Raw genomic sequence first — 16,741 nt, forward strand, 5'->3', positions numbered from 1 at the left:
GGCCCAAACAAGACGCGCCCCGAGGAGCTTCTTTCCACATGTCAACAATGGGTCTTACTGAGGGCCTCCATGAGAGAAGCCCAAGCAAGACGCGCCCCGAGGAGTGTCTTGCCACATGTCAACAATGTGTCTGACTGAGCGCCTCCAGGAGAGAGGCCCAAGCAAGATGCGCCCGGAGGAGCGTCTTGCTACATGTCAACACTGGGTCTGACAGAGGGCCTCCAGGAGAGAGGCCCAAGCAAGACGTGCCCCGAGGAGCGTCTTGTCACATGTCAACACTGGGTCTTTCTGAGCGCCTCCAGGAGAGAAGCCCAAGCAAGACGCGCCCCGAGGAGCGTCTTGCCAAATGTCAGCACTCGGTCTGACTGAGCGCCTCCAGGAGAGAGGCCCAAGCAAGACGCGCCCCGAGGAGCGTCTTGACACATGTCAACAATGGGTCTGACTGAGGGCCTCCAGGAGAGAAGCCCAAGCAACACACGGCCCGAGGAGCGTCATGCCACATGTCAGCACTCGGTCTGACTGAGCGCCTCCAGGAGAGAGGCCAAAGCAAGACGCGCCCCGAGGAGCGTCTTGACACATGTCAACACTGGGTCTGACAGAGGGCCTCCATGAGAGAGGCCCAAGCAAGACGCGCCCCGAGGAGTGTCTTGCCACATGTCAACACTGGGTCTGACAGAGGGCCTCCAGGAGAGAGGCCCAAGCAAGACGCGCCCCGAGAAGTGTCTTGACACATATCACCACTTGGTCTGACTGAGCGCCTCCAGGAGAGAGGCCCAAGCAACACGCGCCCCGAGGAGCGTCAGACCACATGTCACTACTCATTCTGACTGAGCGCCTCCAGGAGAGAGGCCCAAGCAAGACGCGCCCCGAGGAGCGTCTTGCCACGTGTCAACACTGGGTCTGATTGAGGGCCTTCTGGAGAGAGGCCCAAGCAAGACGCGCCCCGAGGAGCGTCTTGCCACATGTCACCACTTGGTCTGACTGAGCGCCTCCAGGAGAGAGGCCCAAGCAACACGCGCCCCGAGGAGCGTCAGGCCACATGTCACTACTCAGTCTGACTGAGCGCCTCCTGGAGAGAGGCCCAAGCAAGACGCGCCCCGAGGAGCGTCTTGCCACATGTCAACAATGGGTCTTACTGAGGGCCTCCAGGAGAGAAGCCCAAGCAAGACGCGCCCCGAGGAGCTTCTTGCCACATGTCAGCACTCGGTCTGAATGAGCGCCTCCAGGAGAGAGGCCAAAGCAAGACGCGCCCCGAGGAGCGTCTTGACACATGTCAACACTGGGTCTGACAGAGGGCCTCCATGAGAGAGGCCCAAGCAAGACGCGCCCCGAGGACTGTCTTGCCACATGTCAACACTGGGTCTGACAGAGGGCCTCCAGGAGAGAGGCCCAAGCAAGACGCGCCCCGAGGAGTGTCTTGCCACATGTCACCACTTGGTCTGACTGAGCGCCTCCAGGAGAGAGGCCCAAGCAAGACGCGCCCCGAGGAGCGTCTTGCCACGTGTCAACACTGGGTCTGATTGAGGGCCTTCTGGAGAGAGGCCCAAGCAAGACGCGCCCCGAGGAGCGTCTTGCCACATGTCAACAATGGTTCTTACTGACGGCCTCCAGGTGAGAAGCCCAAGCAAGACGCGCCCCGAGGAGCTTCTTGCCACATGTCAGCACTCGGTCTGACTGAGCGCCTCCAGGAGAGAGGCCAAAGCAAGACGCCCCCCGAGGAGCTTCTTGACACATGTCAACACTGGGTCTGACAGAGGGCCTCCATGAGAGAGGCCCAAGCAAGACGCGCCCCGAGGAGTGTCTTGCCAAATGTCAACACTGGGTCTGACTGAGCTCCTCAGGGAGAGAGGTCCAAGCAAGACGCGCCCCGAGGAGCATCTTGCCACATGTCACTACTCGGTCTGACTGAGCGCCTCAGGGAGAGAGGTCCAAGCAAGACGCGCCCCGAGGAGCGTCTTGACACATGTCAACACTGGGTCTGACTGAGGGCCTCCATGAGAGAAGCCCAAGCAAGACGCGCCCCGAGGAGCGTCTTGCCACATGTCAACACTGGGTCTGATTGAGGGCCTTCTGGAGAGAGGCCCAAGCAAGACGCGCCCCGAGGAGCGTCTTGCCACATGTCAACAATGGGTCTTACTGAGGGCCTCCAGGAGAGAGGCCCAAGCAAGATGCGCCCGGAGGAGCGTTTTGCCAGATGTCAACACTGGGTCTGACAGAGGGCCTCCAGGAGAGAGGCCCAAGCAAGACGCACCCCGAGGAGCGTCTTGCAATATGTCACCTCTGGGTCTGACTGAGCGCCTCCAGGAGAGAGGCCCAAGCAAGACGCGCCCCGAGGAGCGTCTTGCCACATGTCAACACTGGGTCTGACAGAGGGCCTCCATGAGAGAGGCCCAAGCAAGACGTGCCCCGAGGAGCGTCTTGCGACATGTCACTACTCGGTCTAACTGAGCGCCTCCAGGAGAGAGGTCCAAGCAAGACGCGCCCCGAGGAGCGTCTTGCCACATGTCACTACTCGGTCTGACTGAGCGCCTCCAGGAGAGAGGCCCAAGCAAGACGTGCCCCGAGGAGCGTCTTGCCACATGTCAACAATGGGTCTGACTGAGGGCCTCCAGGAGAGAAGCCCAAGCAAGACGCGCCCCGTGGAGCGTCTTGCCACATGTCAACACTGGGTCTGACTGAGCGCCTCCAGGAGAGAGGCCCAAGCAAGACGCGCCCCGAGGAGCGTCTTGCCACATGTCAACAATGGGTCTGACTGAGGGCCTCCAGGAGAGAAGCCCAAGCAAGACGCGCCCCGTGGAGCGTCTTGCCACATGTCAACACTGGGTCTTATTGAGGGCCTTCTGGAGAGAGGCCCAAGCAATACGCGCCCCGAGGAGCGTCTTGCCACATGTCAACAATGGGTCTTACTGAGGGCCTCCAGGAGAGAGGCCCAAGCAAGATGCGCCCGGAGGAGCGTCTTGCCACATGTCAACACTGGGTCTGACAGAGGGCCTCCAGGAGAGAGGCCCAAGCAAGACGCGCCCCGAGGAGCGTCTTGCCACATGTCACCTCTGGTTCTGACTGAGCGCCTCCAGGAGAGAGGCACAAGCAAGACGCGCCCCGAGGAGCGTCTTGCCACATGTCAACATGGGTCTGACTGAGGGCCTCCAGGAGAGAAGCCCAAGCAAGACGCGCCCCGAGGAGTGTCTTGCCACATGTCACCAATGGGTCTGACTGAGCGCCTCCAGGAGAGAGGCCCAAGCAAGACGCGCCCCGAGGACCGTCAGGCCACATGTCACTACTCAGTCTGACTGAGCGCCTCCAGGAGAGAGGCCCAAGCAAGACGCGCCCCGAGGAGCGTCTTGCCACGTGTCAACACTGGGTCTGATTGAGGGCCTTCTGGAGAGAGGCCCAAGCAAGACGCACCACGAGGAGCGTCTTGCCACATGTCAACAATGGGTCTTACTGAGGGCCTCCAGGAGAGAAGCCCAAGCAAGACGCGCCCCGAGGAGCGTCTTGCCACATGTCAACACTGGGTCTAATTGAGCGCCTCCAGGAGAGACGCCCAAGCAAGACATATCCCGAGGAGCGTCTTGCCACATGTCACTACTCGGTCTGACTGAGCGCCTCCAGGAGAGAGGCCCAAGCAAGACGCGCCCCGAGGAGCGTCTTGCCACGTGTCAACACTGGGTCTGACTTAGCGCCTCCAGGAGAGAGGCCCAAGCAAGATGCGCCTCGAGGAGCGTCTTGCCACGTGTCACCACTGGGTCTGACTGAGCTCCTCCAGGAGAGAGGCCCAAGCAAGACGCGCCCAGAGGAGCGTCTTGCCACGTGTCACCACTGGGTCTGATTGAGCACCTCCAGGAGAGAGGCCCCAGCAAGACGCGCCCCGAGGAGCGTCTTGCCTTATGTCAGCACTCGGTCTGACTGAGCGCCTCCAGGAGAGAGGCCCAAGCAAGACGCGCCCCGAGGAGCGTCTTGCCAAATGTCACTACTCGGTCTGACTGAGCGCCTCCAGGAGGGAGGTCCAAGCAAGACGCGCCCCGAGGAGCGTCTTGCCACATGTCACTACTCGGTCTGACTGAGCGCCTCCAGGAGAGAGGCCCAAGAAAGACGTGCCCCGAGGAGCGTCTTGCCACATGTCAACAATGGGTCTGACTGAGGGCCTCAAGGAGAGAAGCCCAAGCAAGACGCGCCCAGAGGAGCGTCTTGCCACATGTCAACACTGGGTCTGACTGAGCGCCTCCAGGAGAGAGGCCCAAGCAAGACACGCCCCGAGGAGCGTCTTGACACATGTCAACAATGGGTCGGACTAAGGGCCTCCATGAGAGAAGCCCAAGCAAGACGCGCCCCGAGGAGAGTCTTGCCACATGTCAACACTCGGTCTGACAGAGGGCATTCAGGAGAGAGGCCCAAGCAATGAGCGCCCCGAGGAGCGTCTTGCCTTATGTCAGCACTTGGTCTTACTGAGCGCCTCCAGGAGAGAGGCCCAAGCAAGATGCGCCCGGAGGAGCGTCTTGCCACATGTCAACACTGGGTCTGACAGAGGGCCTCCAGGAGAGAGGCCCAAGCAAGACGCGCCCCGAGGAGCGTCTTGCCACGTGTCAACACTGGGTCTGATTGAGGGCCTTCTGGAGAGAGGCCCAAGCAAGACGCGCCCCGAGGAGCGTCTTGCCACATGTCACTACTCGGTCTGACTGAGTGCCTCCGGGGCACATGTCAGCACTCGGTCGGACTGAGCGCCTCCAGGAGAGAGGCCAAAGCAAGAGGCGCCCCGAGGAGCGTCTTGACACATGTCAACACTGGGTCTGACAGAGGGTATTCAGGAGAGAGGCCCAAGCAATACGCGCCCCGAGGAGCATCTTGCCACATGTCACCACTGGGTCTGAATGAGCGCCTCCTGGAGAGAGGCCCCAGCAAGACGCGCCCCGAGGAGCGTCTTGCCTTATGTCAGCACTCGGTCTGACTGAGCGCCTCCATTAGAGAGGCCCAAGCAAGACGTGCCCCGAGGAGCGTCTTGCCACATGTCACTACTCGGTCTAACTGAGCGCCTCCAGGAGAGAGGTCCAAGCAAGAAGCGCCCCGAGGAGCGTCTTGCCAAATGTCACTACTCGGTCTGACTGTGCGCCTCCAGGAGGGAGGTCCAAGCAAGACGCGCCCCGAGGAGCATCTTGCCACATGTCACTACTCGGTCTGACTGAGTGCCTCCAGGAGAGAGGCCCAAGCAAGATGTGCCCCGAGGAGCGTCTTGCCACATGTCAACAATGGGTCTGACTGAGGGCATCCAGGAGAGAAGCCCAAGCAAGAAGCGCCCAGAGGAGCGTCTTGCCACATGTCAACACTGGGTCGGACTGAGGAACTCCATGAGAGAAGCCCAAGCAAGACGCGCCCCGAGGAGAGTCTTGCCACATGTCAACACTCGGTCTGACAGAGGGCATTCAGGAGAGAGGCTCAAGCAATACGCGCCCCGAGGAGCGTCTTGCCACATGTCACCACTGGGTCTGAATGAGCGCCTCCAGGAGAGAGGCCCAACCAAGACGCGCCCCGAGGAGTGTCTTGCCACATGCCAACACTGGGTCTGACTGAGCGCCTCCAGGAGAGAGGCCCAAGCAAGACGCGCCCCGAGGAGCTTCTTGCCACGTGTCAACACTGGGTCTGACTGAGCGCCTCCAAGAGAGAGGCCCAAGCAAGACGCGCCCCAAGGAGAGTCTTGCCACATGTCAACACTCGGTCTGACAGAGGGCATTCAGGAGAGAGGCCCAAGCAATACGCGCCCCGAGGAGCGTCTTGCCACATGTCACCACTGGGTCTGAATGAGCGCCTCCAGGAGAGAGGCCCAACCAAGACGCGCCCCGAGGAGTGTCTTGCCACATGCCAACACTGGGTCTGACTGAGCGCCTCCAGGAGAGAGGCCCAAGCAAGACGCGCCCCGAGGAGCTTCTTGCCACGTGTCAACACTGGGTCTGACTGAGCGCCTCCAAGAGAGAGGCCCAAGCAAGACGCGCCCCGAGGAGCTTCTTTCCACATGTCAACAATGGGTCTTACTGAGGGCCTCCATGAGAGAAGCCCAAGCAAGACGCGCCCCGAGGAGTGTCTTGCCACATGTCAACACTGTGTCTGACTGAGCGCCTCCAGGAGAGAGGCCCAAGCAAGATGCGCCCGGAGGAGCGTCTTGCCACATGTCAACACTGGGTCTGACAGAGGGCCTCCAGGAGAGAGGCCCAAGCAAGACGTGCCCCGAGGAGCGTCTTGTCACATGTCAACACTGGGTCTTTCTGAGCGCCTCCAGGAGAGAAGCCCAAGCAAGACGCGCCCCGAGGAGCGTCTTGCCAAATGTCAGCACTCGGTCTTACTGAGCGCCTCCAGGAGAGAGGCCCAAGCAAGACGCGCCCCGAGGAGCGTCTTGCCACATGTCAACAATGGGTCTGACTGAGGGCCTCCAGGAGAGAAGCCCAAGCAACACACGGCCCGAGGAGCGTCATGCCACATGTCAGCACTCGGTCTGACTGAGCGCCTCCAGGAGAGAGGCCAAAGCAAGACACGCCCCGAGGAGCGTCTTGACACATGTCAACACTGGGTCTGACAGAGGGCCTCCATGAGAGAGGCCCAAGCAAGACGCGCCCCGAGGAGTGTCTTGCCACATGTCAACACTGGGTCTGACAGAGGGCCTCCAGGAGAGAGGCCCAAGCAAGACGCGCCCCGAGAAGTGTCTTGACACATGTCACCACTTGGTCTGACTGAGCGCCTCCAGGAGAGAGGCCCAAGCAACACGCGCCCCGAGGAGCGTCAGACCACATGTCACTACTCATTCTGACTGAGCGCCTCCAGGAGAGAGGCCCAAGCAAGACGCGCCCCGAGGAGCGTCTTGCCACGTGTCAACACTGGGTCTGATTGAGGGCCTTCTGGAGACAGGCCCAAGCAAGACGCGCCCCGAGGAGCGTCTTGCCACATGTCACCACTTGGTCTGACTGAGCGCCTCCAGGAGAGAGGCCCAAGCAACACGCGCCCCGAGGAGCGTCAGGCCACATGTCACTACTCAGTCTGACTGAGCGCCTCCTGGAGAGAGGCCCAAGCAAGACGCGCCCCGAGGAGCGTCTTGCCACGTGTCAACACTGGGTCTGATTGAGGGCCTTCTGGAGAGAGGCCCAAGCAAGACGCGCCCCGAGGAGCGTCTTGCCACATGTCAACAATGGTTCTTACTGACGGCCTCCAGGTGAGAAGCACAAGCAAGACGCGCCCCGAGGAGCTTCTTGCCACATGTCAGCACTCGGTCTGACTGAGCGCCTCCAGGAGAGAGGCCAAAGCAAGACGCCCCCCGAGGAGCTTCTTGACACATGTCAACACTGGGTCTGACAGAGGGCCTCCATGAGAGAGGCCCAAGCAAGACGCGCCCCGAGGAGTGTCTTGCCAAATGTCAACACTGGGTCTGACTGAGCGCCTCAGGGAGAGAGGTCCAAGCAAGACGCGCCCCGAGGAGCGTCTTGCCACATGTCACTACTCGGTCTGACTGAGCGCCTCAGGGAGAGAGGTCCAAGCAAGACGCGCCCCGAGGAGCGTCTTGCCACATGTCAACACTGGGTCTGATTGAGGGCCTTCTGGAGAGAGGCCCAAGCAAGACGCGCCCCGAGGAGCGTCTTGCCACATGTCAACAATGGGTCTTACTGAGGGCCTCCAGGAGAGAGGCCCAAGCAAGATGCGCCCGGAGGAGCGTTTTGCCGCATGTCAACACTGGGTCTGACAGAGGGCCTCCAGGAGAGAGGCCCAAGCAAGACGCACCCCGAGGAGCGTCTTGCCACATGTCACCTCTGGTTCTGACTGAGCGCCTCCAGGAGAGAGGCCCAAGCAAGACGTGCCCCGAGGAGCGTCTTGCGACATGTCACTACTCGGTGTAACTGAGCGCCTCCAGGAGAGAGGTCCAAGCAAGACGCGCCCCGAGGAGCGTCTTGCCACATGTCACTACTCGGTCTGACTGAGCGCCTCAAGGAGAGAGGCCCAAGCAAGACGTGCCCCGAGGAGCGTCTTGCCACATGTCAACAATGGGTCTGACTGAGGGCCTCCAGGAGAGAAGCCCAAGCAAGACGCGCCCCGTGGAGCGTCTTGCCACATGTCAACACTGGGTCTGACTGAGCGCCTCCAGGAGAGAGGCCCAAGCAAGAGGCTCCCCGAGGAGCATCTTGCCACATGTCAACAATGGGTCTGACTGAGGGCCTCCAGGAGAGAAGCCCAAGCAAGACGCGCCCTGTGGAGCGTCTTGCCACATGTCAACACTGGGTCTTATTGAGGGCCTTCTGGAGAGAGGCCCAAGCAATACGCGCCCCGAGGAGCGTCTTGCCACATGTCAACAATGGGTCTTACTGAGGGCCTCCAGGAGAGAGGCCCAAGCAAGATGCGCCCGGAGGAGCGTCTTGCCACATGTCAACACTGGGTCTGACAGAGGGCCTCCAGGAGAGAGGCCCAAGCAAGACGTGCCCCGAGGAGCGTCTTGCCACATGTCACCTCTGGTTCTGACTGAGCGCCTCCAAGAGAGAGGCACAAGCAAGACGCGCCCCGAGGAGCGTCTTGCCACATGTCAACAATGGGTCTGACTGAGGGCCTCCAGGAGAGAAGCCCAAGCAAGACGCGCCCCGTGGAGCGTCTTGACACATGTCAACACTGGGTCTGACAGAGGGCCTCCAGGAGAGGGGCCCAAGCAAGACGCGCCCCGAGGAGTGTCTTGCCACATGTCACCAATGGGTCTGACTGAGCGCCTCCAGGAGAGAGGCCCAAGCAAGACGCGCCCCGAGGAGCGTCAGGCCACATGTCACTACTCAGTCTGACTGAGCGCCTCCAGGAGAGAGGCCCAAGCAAGACGCGCCCCGAGGAGCGTCTTGCCACGTGTCAACACTGGGTCTGATTGAGGGCCTTCTGGAGAGAGGCCCAAGCAAGACGCACCACGAGGAGCGTCTTGCCACATGTCAACAATGGGTCTTACTGAGCGCCTCCAGGAGAGAAGCCCAAGCAAGACGCGCCCCGAGGAGCGTCTTGCCACATGTCAACACTGGGTCTAATTGAGCGCCTCCAGGAGAGACGCCCAAGCAAGACATACCCCGAGGAGCGTCTTGCCACATGTCACTACTCGGTCTGACTGAGCGCCTCCAGGAGAGAGGTCCAAGCAACACGTGCCCCGAGGAGCTTCTTGCCACAGGTCAACAATGGGTCTGACTGAGGGCCTCCAGGAGAGAAGCCGAAGCAAGAAGCGCCCCGAGGAGCGTCTTGCCACATGTCAACACTGGGTCTGACTGAGCGCCTCCAGGAGAGAGGCCCAAGCAAAACACGCCCCGAGGAGCGTCTTGACACATGTCAACACTGGGTCTGACTGAGGGCCTCCATGAGAGAAGCCCATGCAAGACGCGCCCAGAGGAGAGTCTTGCCACATGTCAACACTGTGTCTGACTGAGCGCCTCCAGGAGAGAGGCCCAAGCAAGACGCGCCCCGAGGAGCGTCTTGCCACGTGTCAACACTGGGTCTGACTTAGCGCCTCCAGGAGAGAGGCCCAAGCAAGACGCGCCCAGAGGAGCGTCTTGCCACGTGTCACCACTGGGTCTGATTGAGCACCTCCAGGAGAGAGGCCCCAGCAAGACGCGCCCCGAGGAGCGTCTTGCCTTATGTCAGCACTCGGTCTGACTGAGCGCCTCCAGGAGAGAGGCCCAAGCAAGACGCGCCCCGAGGAGCGTCTTGCCAAATGTCACTACTCGGTCTGACTGAGCGCCTCCAGGAGGGAGGTCCAAGCAAGACGCGCCCCGAGGAGCGTCTTGCCTCATGTCACTACTCGGTCTGACTGAGCGCCTCCAGGAGAGAGGCCCAAGCAAGACGTGCCCCGAGGAGCGTCTTGCCACATGTCAACAATGGGTCTGACTGAGGGCCTCCAGGAGAGAGGCCCAAGCAACACGCGCCCCGAGGAGCGTCAGACCACATGTCACTACTCATTCTGACTGAGCGCCTCCAGGAGAGAGGCCCAAGCAAGACGCGCCCCGAGGAGCGTCTTGCCACGTGTCAACACTGGGTCTGATTGAGGGCCTTCTGGAGACAGGCCCAAGCAAGACGCGCCCCGAGGAGCGTCTTGCCACATGTCACCACTTGGTCTGACTGAGCGCCTCCAGGAGAGAGGCCCAAGCAACACGCGCCCCGAGGAGCGTCAGGCCACATGTCACTACTCAGTCTGACTGAGCGCCTCCTGGAGAGAGGCCCAAGCAAGACGCGCCCCGAGGAGCGTCTTGCCACGTGTCAACACTGGGTCTGATTGAGGGCCTTCTGGAGAGAGGCCCAAGCAAGACGCGCCCCGAGGAGCGTCTTGCCACATGTCAACAATGGTTCTTACTGACGGCCTCCAGGTGAGAAGCACAAGCAAGACGCGCCCCGAGGAGCTTCTTGCCACATGTCAGCACTCGGTCTGACTGAGCGCCTCCAGGAGAGAGGCCAAAGCAAGACGCCCCCCGAGGAGCTTCTTGACACATGTCAACACTGGGTCTGACAGAGGGCCTCCATGAGAGAGGCCCAAGCAAGACGCGCCCCGAGGAGTGTCTTGCCAAATGTCAACACTGGGTCTGACTGAGCGCCTCAGGGAGAGAGGTCCAAGCAAGACGCGCCCCGAGGAGCGTCTTGCCACATGTCACTACTCGGTCTGACTGAGCGCCTCAGGGAGAGAGGTCCAAGCAAGACGCGCCCCGAGGAGCGTCTTGCCACATGTCAACACTCGGTCTGACAGAGGGCATTCAGGAGAGAGGCCCAAGCAATACGCCCCCCGAGGAGAGTCTTGCCACATGTCAACACTCGGTCTGACAGAGGGCATTCAGGAGAGAGGCCCAAGCAATACGCGCCCCGAGGAGCGTCTTGCCACATGTCACCACTGGGTCTGAATGAGCGCCTCCAGGAGAGAGGCCCAACCAAGACGCGCCCCGAGGAGTGTCTTGCCACATGCCAACACTGGGTCTGACTGAGCGCCTCCAGGAGAGAGGCCCAAGCAAGACGCGCCCCGAGGAGCTTCTTGCCACGTGTCAACACTGGGTCTGACTGAGCGCCTCCAAGAGAGAGGCCCAAGCAAGACGCGCCCCGAGGAGCTTCTTTCCACATGTCAACAATGGGTCTTACTGAGGGCCTCCATGAGAGAAGCCCAAGCAAGACGCGCCCCGAGGAGTGTCTTGCCACATGTCAACACTGTGTCTGACTGAGCGCCTCCAGGAGAGAGGCCCAAGCAAGATGCGCCCGGAGGAGCGTCTTGCCACATGTCAACACTGGGTCTGACAGAGGGCCTCCAGGAGAGAGGCCCAAGCAAGACGTGCCCCGAGGAGCGTCTTGTCACATGTCAACACTGGGTCTTTCTGAGCGCCTCCAGGAGAGAAGCCCAAGCAAGACGCGCCCCGAGGAGCGTCTTGCCAAATGTCAGCACTCGGTCTTACTGAGCGCCTCCAGGAGAGAGGCCCAAGCAAGACGCGCCCCGAGGAGCGTCTTGCCACATGTCAACAATGGGTCTGACTGAGGGCCTCCAGGAGAGAAGCCCAAGCAACACACGGCCCGAGGAGCGTCATGCCACATGTCAGCACTCGGTCTGACTGAGCGCCTCCAGGAGAGAGGCCAAAGCAAGACGCGCCCCGAGGAGCGTCTTGACACATGTCAACACTGGGTCTGACAGAGGGCCTCCATGAGAGAGGCCCAAGCAAGACGCGCCCCGAGGAGTGTCTTGCCACATGTCAACACTGGGTCTGACAGAGGGCCTCCAGGAGAGAGGCCCAAGCAAGACGCGCCCCGAGAAGTGTCTTGACACATGTCACCACTTGGTCTGACTGAGCGCCTCCAGGAGAGAGGCCCAAGCAACACGCGCCCCGAGGAGCGTCAGACCACATGTCACTACTCATTCTGACTGAGCGCCTCCAGGAGAGAGGCCCAAGCAAGACGCGCCCCGAGGAGCGTCTTGCCACGTGTCAACACTGGGTCTGATTGAGGGCCTTCTGGAGACAGGCCCAAGCAAGACGCGCCCCGAGGAGCGTCTTGCCACATGTCACCACTTGGTCTGACTGAGCGCCTCCAGGAGAGAGGCCCAAGCAACACGCGCCCCGAGGAGCGTCAGGCCACATGTCACTACTCAGTCTGACTGAGCGCCTCCTGGAGAGAGGCCCAAGCAAGACGCGCCCCGAGGAGCGTCTTGCCACGTGTCAACACTGGGTCTGATTGAGGGCCTTCTGGAGAGAGGCCCAAGCAAGACGCGCCCCGAGGAGCGTCTTGCCACATGTCAACAATGGTTCTTACTGACGGCCTCCAGGTGAGAAGCACAAGCAAGACGCGCCCCGAGGAGCTTCTTGCCACATGTCAGCACTCGGTCTGACTGAGCGCCTCCAGGAGAGAGGCCAAAGCAAGACGCCCCCCGAGGAGCTTCTTGACACATGTCAACACTGGGTCTGACAGAGGGCCTCCATGAGAGAGGCCCAAGCAAGACGCGCCCCGAGGAGTGTCTTGCCAAATGTCAACACTGGGTCTGACTGAGCGCCTCAGGGAGAGAGGTCCAAGCAAGACGCGCCCCGAGGAGCGTCTTGCCACATGTCACTACTCGGTCTGACTGAGCGCCTCAGGGAGAGAGGTCCAAGCAAGACGCGCCCCGAGGAGCGTCTTGCCACATGTCAACACTGGGTCTGATTGAGGGCCTTCTGGAGAGAGGCCCAAGCAAGACGCGCCCCGAGGAGCGTCTTGCCACATGTCAACAATGGGTCTTACTGAGGGCCTCCAGGAGAGAGGCCCAAGCAAGATGCGCCCGGAGGAGCGTTTTGCCGCATGTCAACACTGGGTCTGACAGAGGGCCTCCAGGAGAGAGGCCCAAGCAAGACGCACCCCGAGGAGCGTCTTGCCACATGTCACCTCTGGTTCTGACTGAGCGCCTCCAGGAGAGAGGCCCAAGCAAGACGCGCCCCGAGGAGCGTCTTGCCACATGTCAACACTGGGTCTGACAGAGGGCCTCCATGAGAGAGGCCCAAGCAAGACGTGCCCCGAGGAGCGTCTTGCGACATGTCACTACTCGGTGTAACTGAGCGCCTCCAGGAGAGAGGTCCAAGCAAGACGCGCCCCGAGGAGCGTCTTGCCACATGTCACTACTCGGTCTGACTGAGCGCCTCCAGGAGAGAGGCCCAAGCAAGACGTGCCCCGAGGAGCGTCTTGCCACATGTCAACAATGGGTCTGACTGAGGGCCTCCAGGAGAGAAGCCCAAGCAAGACGCGCCCCGTGGAGCGTCTTGCCACATGTCAACACTGGGTCTGACTGAGCGCCTCCAGGAGAGAGGCCCAAGCAAGAGGCTCCCCGAGGAGCGTCTTGCCACATGTCAACAATGGGTCTGACTGAGGGCCTCCAGGAGAGAAGCCCAAGCAAGACGCGCCCCGTGGAGCGTCTTGCCACATGTCAACACTGGGTCTTATTGAGGGCCTTCTGGAGAGAGGCCCAAGCAATACGCGCCCCGAGGAGCGTCTTGCCACATGTCAACAATGGGTCTTACTGAGGGCCTCCAGGAGAGAGGCCCAAGCAAGATGCGCCCGGAGGAGCGTCTTGCCACATGTCAACACTGGGTCTGACAGAGGGCCTCCAGGAGAGAGGCCCAAGCAAGACGTGCCCCGAGGAGCGTCTTGCCACATGTCACCTCTGGTTCTGACTGAGCGCCTCCAAGAGAGAGGCACAAGCAAGACGCGCCCCGAGGAGCGTCTTGCCACATGTCAACAATGGGTCTGACTGAGGGCCTCCAGGAGAGAAGCCCAAGCAAGACGCGCCCCGTGGAGCGTCTTGACACATGTCAACACTGGGTCTGACAGAGGGCCTCCAGGAGAGGGGCCCAAGCAAGACGCGCCCCGAGGAGTGTCTTGCCACATGTCACCAATGGGTCTGACTGAGCGCCTCCAGGAGAGAGGCCCAAGCAAGACGCGCCCCGAGGAGCGTCAGGCCACATGTCACTACTCAGTCTGACTGAGCGCCTCCAGGAGAGAGGCCCAAGCAAGACGCGCCCCGAGGAGCGTCTTGCCACGTGTCAACACTGGGTCTGATTGAGGGCCTTCTGGAGAGAGGCCCAAGCAAGACGCACCACGAGGAGCGTCTTGCCACATGTCAACAATGGGTCTTACTGAGCGCCTCCAGGAGAGAAGCCCAAGCAAGACGCGCCCCGAGGAGCGTCTTGCCACATGTCAACACTGGGTCTGACTGAGCGCCTCCAGGAGAGAGGTCCAAGCAACACGTGCCCCGAGGAGCTTCTTGCCACAGGTCAACAATGGGTCTGACTGAGGGCCTCCAGGAGAGAAGCCGAAGCAAGAAGCGCCCCGAGGAGCGTCTTGCCACATGTCAACACTGGGTCTGACTGAGCGCCTCCAGGAGAGAGGCCCAAGCAAAACACGCCCCGAGGAGCGTCTTGACACATGTCAACACTGGGTCTGACTGAGGGCCTCCATGAGAGAAGCCCAAGCAAGACGCGCCCAGAGGAGAGTCTTGCCACATGTCAACACTGTGTCTGACTGAGCGCCTCCAGGAGAGAGGCCCAAGCAAGACGCGCCCCGAGGAGCGTCTTGCCACGTGTCAACACTGGGTCTGATTGAGGGCCTTCTGGAGACAGGCCCAAGCAAGACGCGCCCAGAGGAGCGTCTTGCCACATGTCTCCACTTGGTCTGACTGAGCGCCTCCAGGAGAGAGGCCCAAGCAACACGCGCCCCGAGGAGCGTCAGGCCACATGTCACTACTCAGTCTGACTGAGCGCCTCCTGGAGAGAGGCCCAAGCAAGACGCGCCCCGAGGAGCGTCTTGCCACGTGTCAACACTGGGTCTGATTGAGGGCCTTCTGGAGAGAGGCCCAAGCAAGACGCGCCCCGAGGAGCGTCTTGCCACATGTCAACAATGGTTCTTACTGACGGCCTCCAGGTGAGAAGCACAAGCAAGACGCGCCCCGAGGAGCTTCTTGCCACATGTCAGCACTCGGTCTGACTGAGCGCCTCCAGGAGAGAGGCCAAAGCAAGACGCCCCCCGAGGAGCTTCTTGACACATGTCAACACTGGGTCTGACAGAGGGCCTCCATGAGAGAGGCCCAAGCAAGACGCGCCCCGAGGAGTGTCTTGCCAAATGTCAACACTGGGTCTGACTGAGCGCCTCAGGGAGAGAGGTCCAAGCAAGCTGACACCAGTCATACAGGGACCTAAGAGCCCGTATCAGAGGTCCTGGTACCCCATACTCCCGGAGTACCCCCCACAGGGCCCCCAGAGGGACGTGGTCAAACACCTTCTCCAAATCCACAAAACACATGTAAATTGGTTGGGCAAATTCTGACGCACCCTCCAGGACCCTCCTAAGGGTATAGAGCTGGTCCAGTGTTCCACGGTCAGGACGAAAACCACATTGCTCCTCCTGAATTCGAGGTTCAACAATCCGATGGACCCTCCTCTCCAGAACCCCTGAATAGACCTTACCATGAATGTTCAGGAGTGTGATCCCCTGTAGTTGGAACACACCCTGCGGTCTCCCTTTTAAAATAAGGGAACCACCACCCCAATCTGCCAGTCCAGTGGAACTGCCCCCGATGTCCACGCGATATTGCAGCCAACACAGCCCCACAGCATCCAGAGCCTTAAGGAACTCCAGGCGGATCTCATCCACCCCTGGGGCCTTGTCACAGAGGAGCTTTTTAACCACCTCAGTGGCCTCAGCACCAGAGATTTGAGAGCCCAACTCAAAGTCCCCAGACTCTGCTTCCTCACTGGAAGACATGTCGGTGGGATTGAGGAGGTCTTCGAAGTATTCTGCCCATCGATCCACAACGTCCTGAGTAAGAGGTCAGCAGCACACCGTCCCCACTATAAATAGTGTTGGTAGCGCACTGCTCACCCCCCCCCCACCCCCCCACCCCCCCAAGGCGCCGGATGGTGGACGAGAATCTCCTTGAAGCCATACGGAAGTCTTGCTCCATGGTCTCACCAAACTCCTCCCACGCCCAGGTTTTTGCCTCAACGACCACCCAAGCCGCGTTCCGCTTGGACCGTCAGTACTCGTCAGCTGCCTCTGGAGTCTCACAGGCCAAAACGGCCTGATAGGACTCTTTCTTCAGCTTGACAGCATCCCTAACCACCGGTATCCATCAGTGGGTTCGGGAGTTGCCACCACGACAGGCACCGACGATCCTGCGACCACAGCTCCGGTCAGCCGCCTCAACAATAGAGGCACAGAACAGGGTCCATTCAGACTCAATGTCCCCCGCCTCCCCTGGAACATTTTGGAAGTTCTGTTGGAGATGAGAATTGAAGCTCCTTTTGACAGGGGACTCTGCCAGGCGTTCCCAGCATACTCTTGCGATACGTTTGGGCCTGCCTGGTCTGACCGGCATCCTCCCCCACCATCTGAGCCAACTCACCACCAGGTAGTGGTCAGTTGACAGCTCCGCCCCTCTCTTCACCTGAGTGTCCAAGACATACGGCCACAGGTCAGATGAAACAACAACAAAGTTGATCATCGAGCTGAGGCCAAGGTATCGTAGTGCCAAGAGCACATATGGACACCTTTATGTTTGAACATGGTGTTCATTATGGACAATCAATGACTGGCACAGAAGTCCAACAACAAAACACCACTCGAATTCAGATCAGGGGGGCCGTTTCTCCCAACCACACCTCTCCAGGTCTCACTGTTGTTGCCCACATGAGCGTTAAAGTCCCTAGCAGAATGAGGGAGTCACTGGAAGGAGCACTCTCCAGCACCCCCTCCAAGGTCTCCAAAAAGGGTG

This window comes from Nothobranchius furzeri, unplaced genomic scaffold (genome assembly GCF_043380555.1).
Source record: "Nothobranchius furzeri strain GRZ-AD unplaced genomic scaffold, NfurGRZ-RIMD1 Scf026, whole genome shotgun sequence".
Lineage (NCBI taxonomy): Eukaryota > Metazoa > Chordata > Actinopteri > Cyprinodontiformes > Nothobranchiidae > Nothobranchius > Nothobranchius furzeri.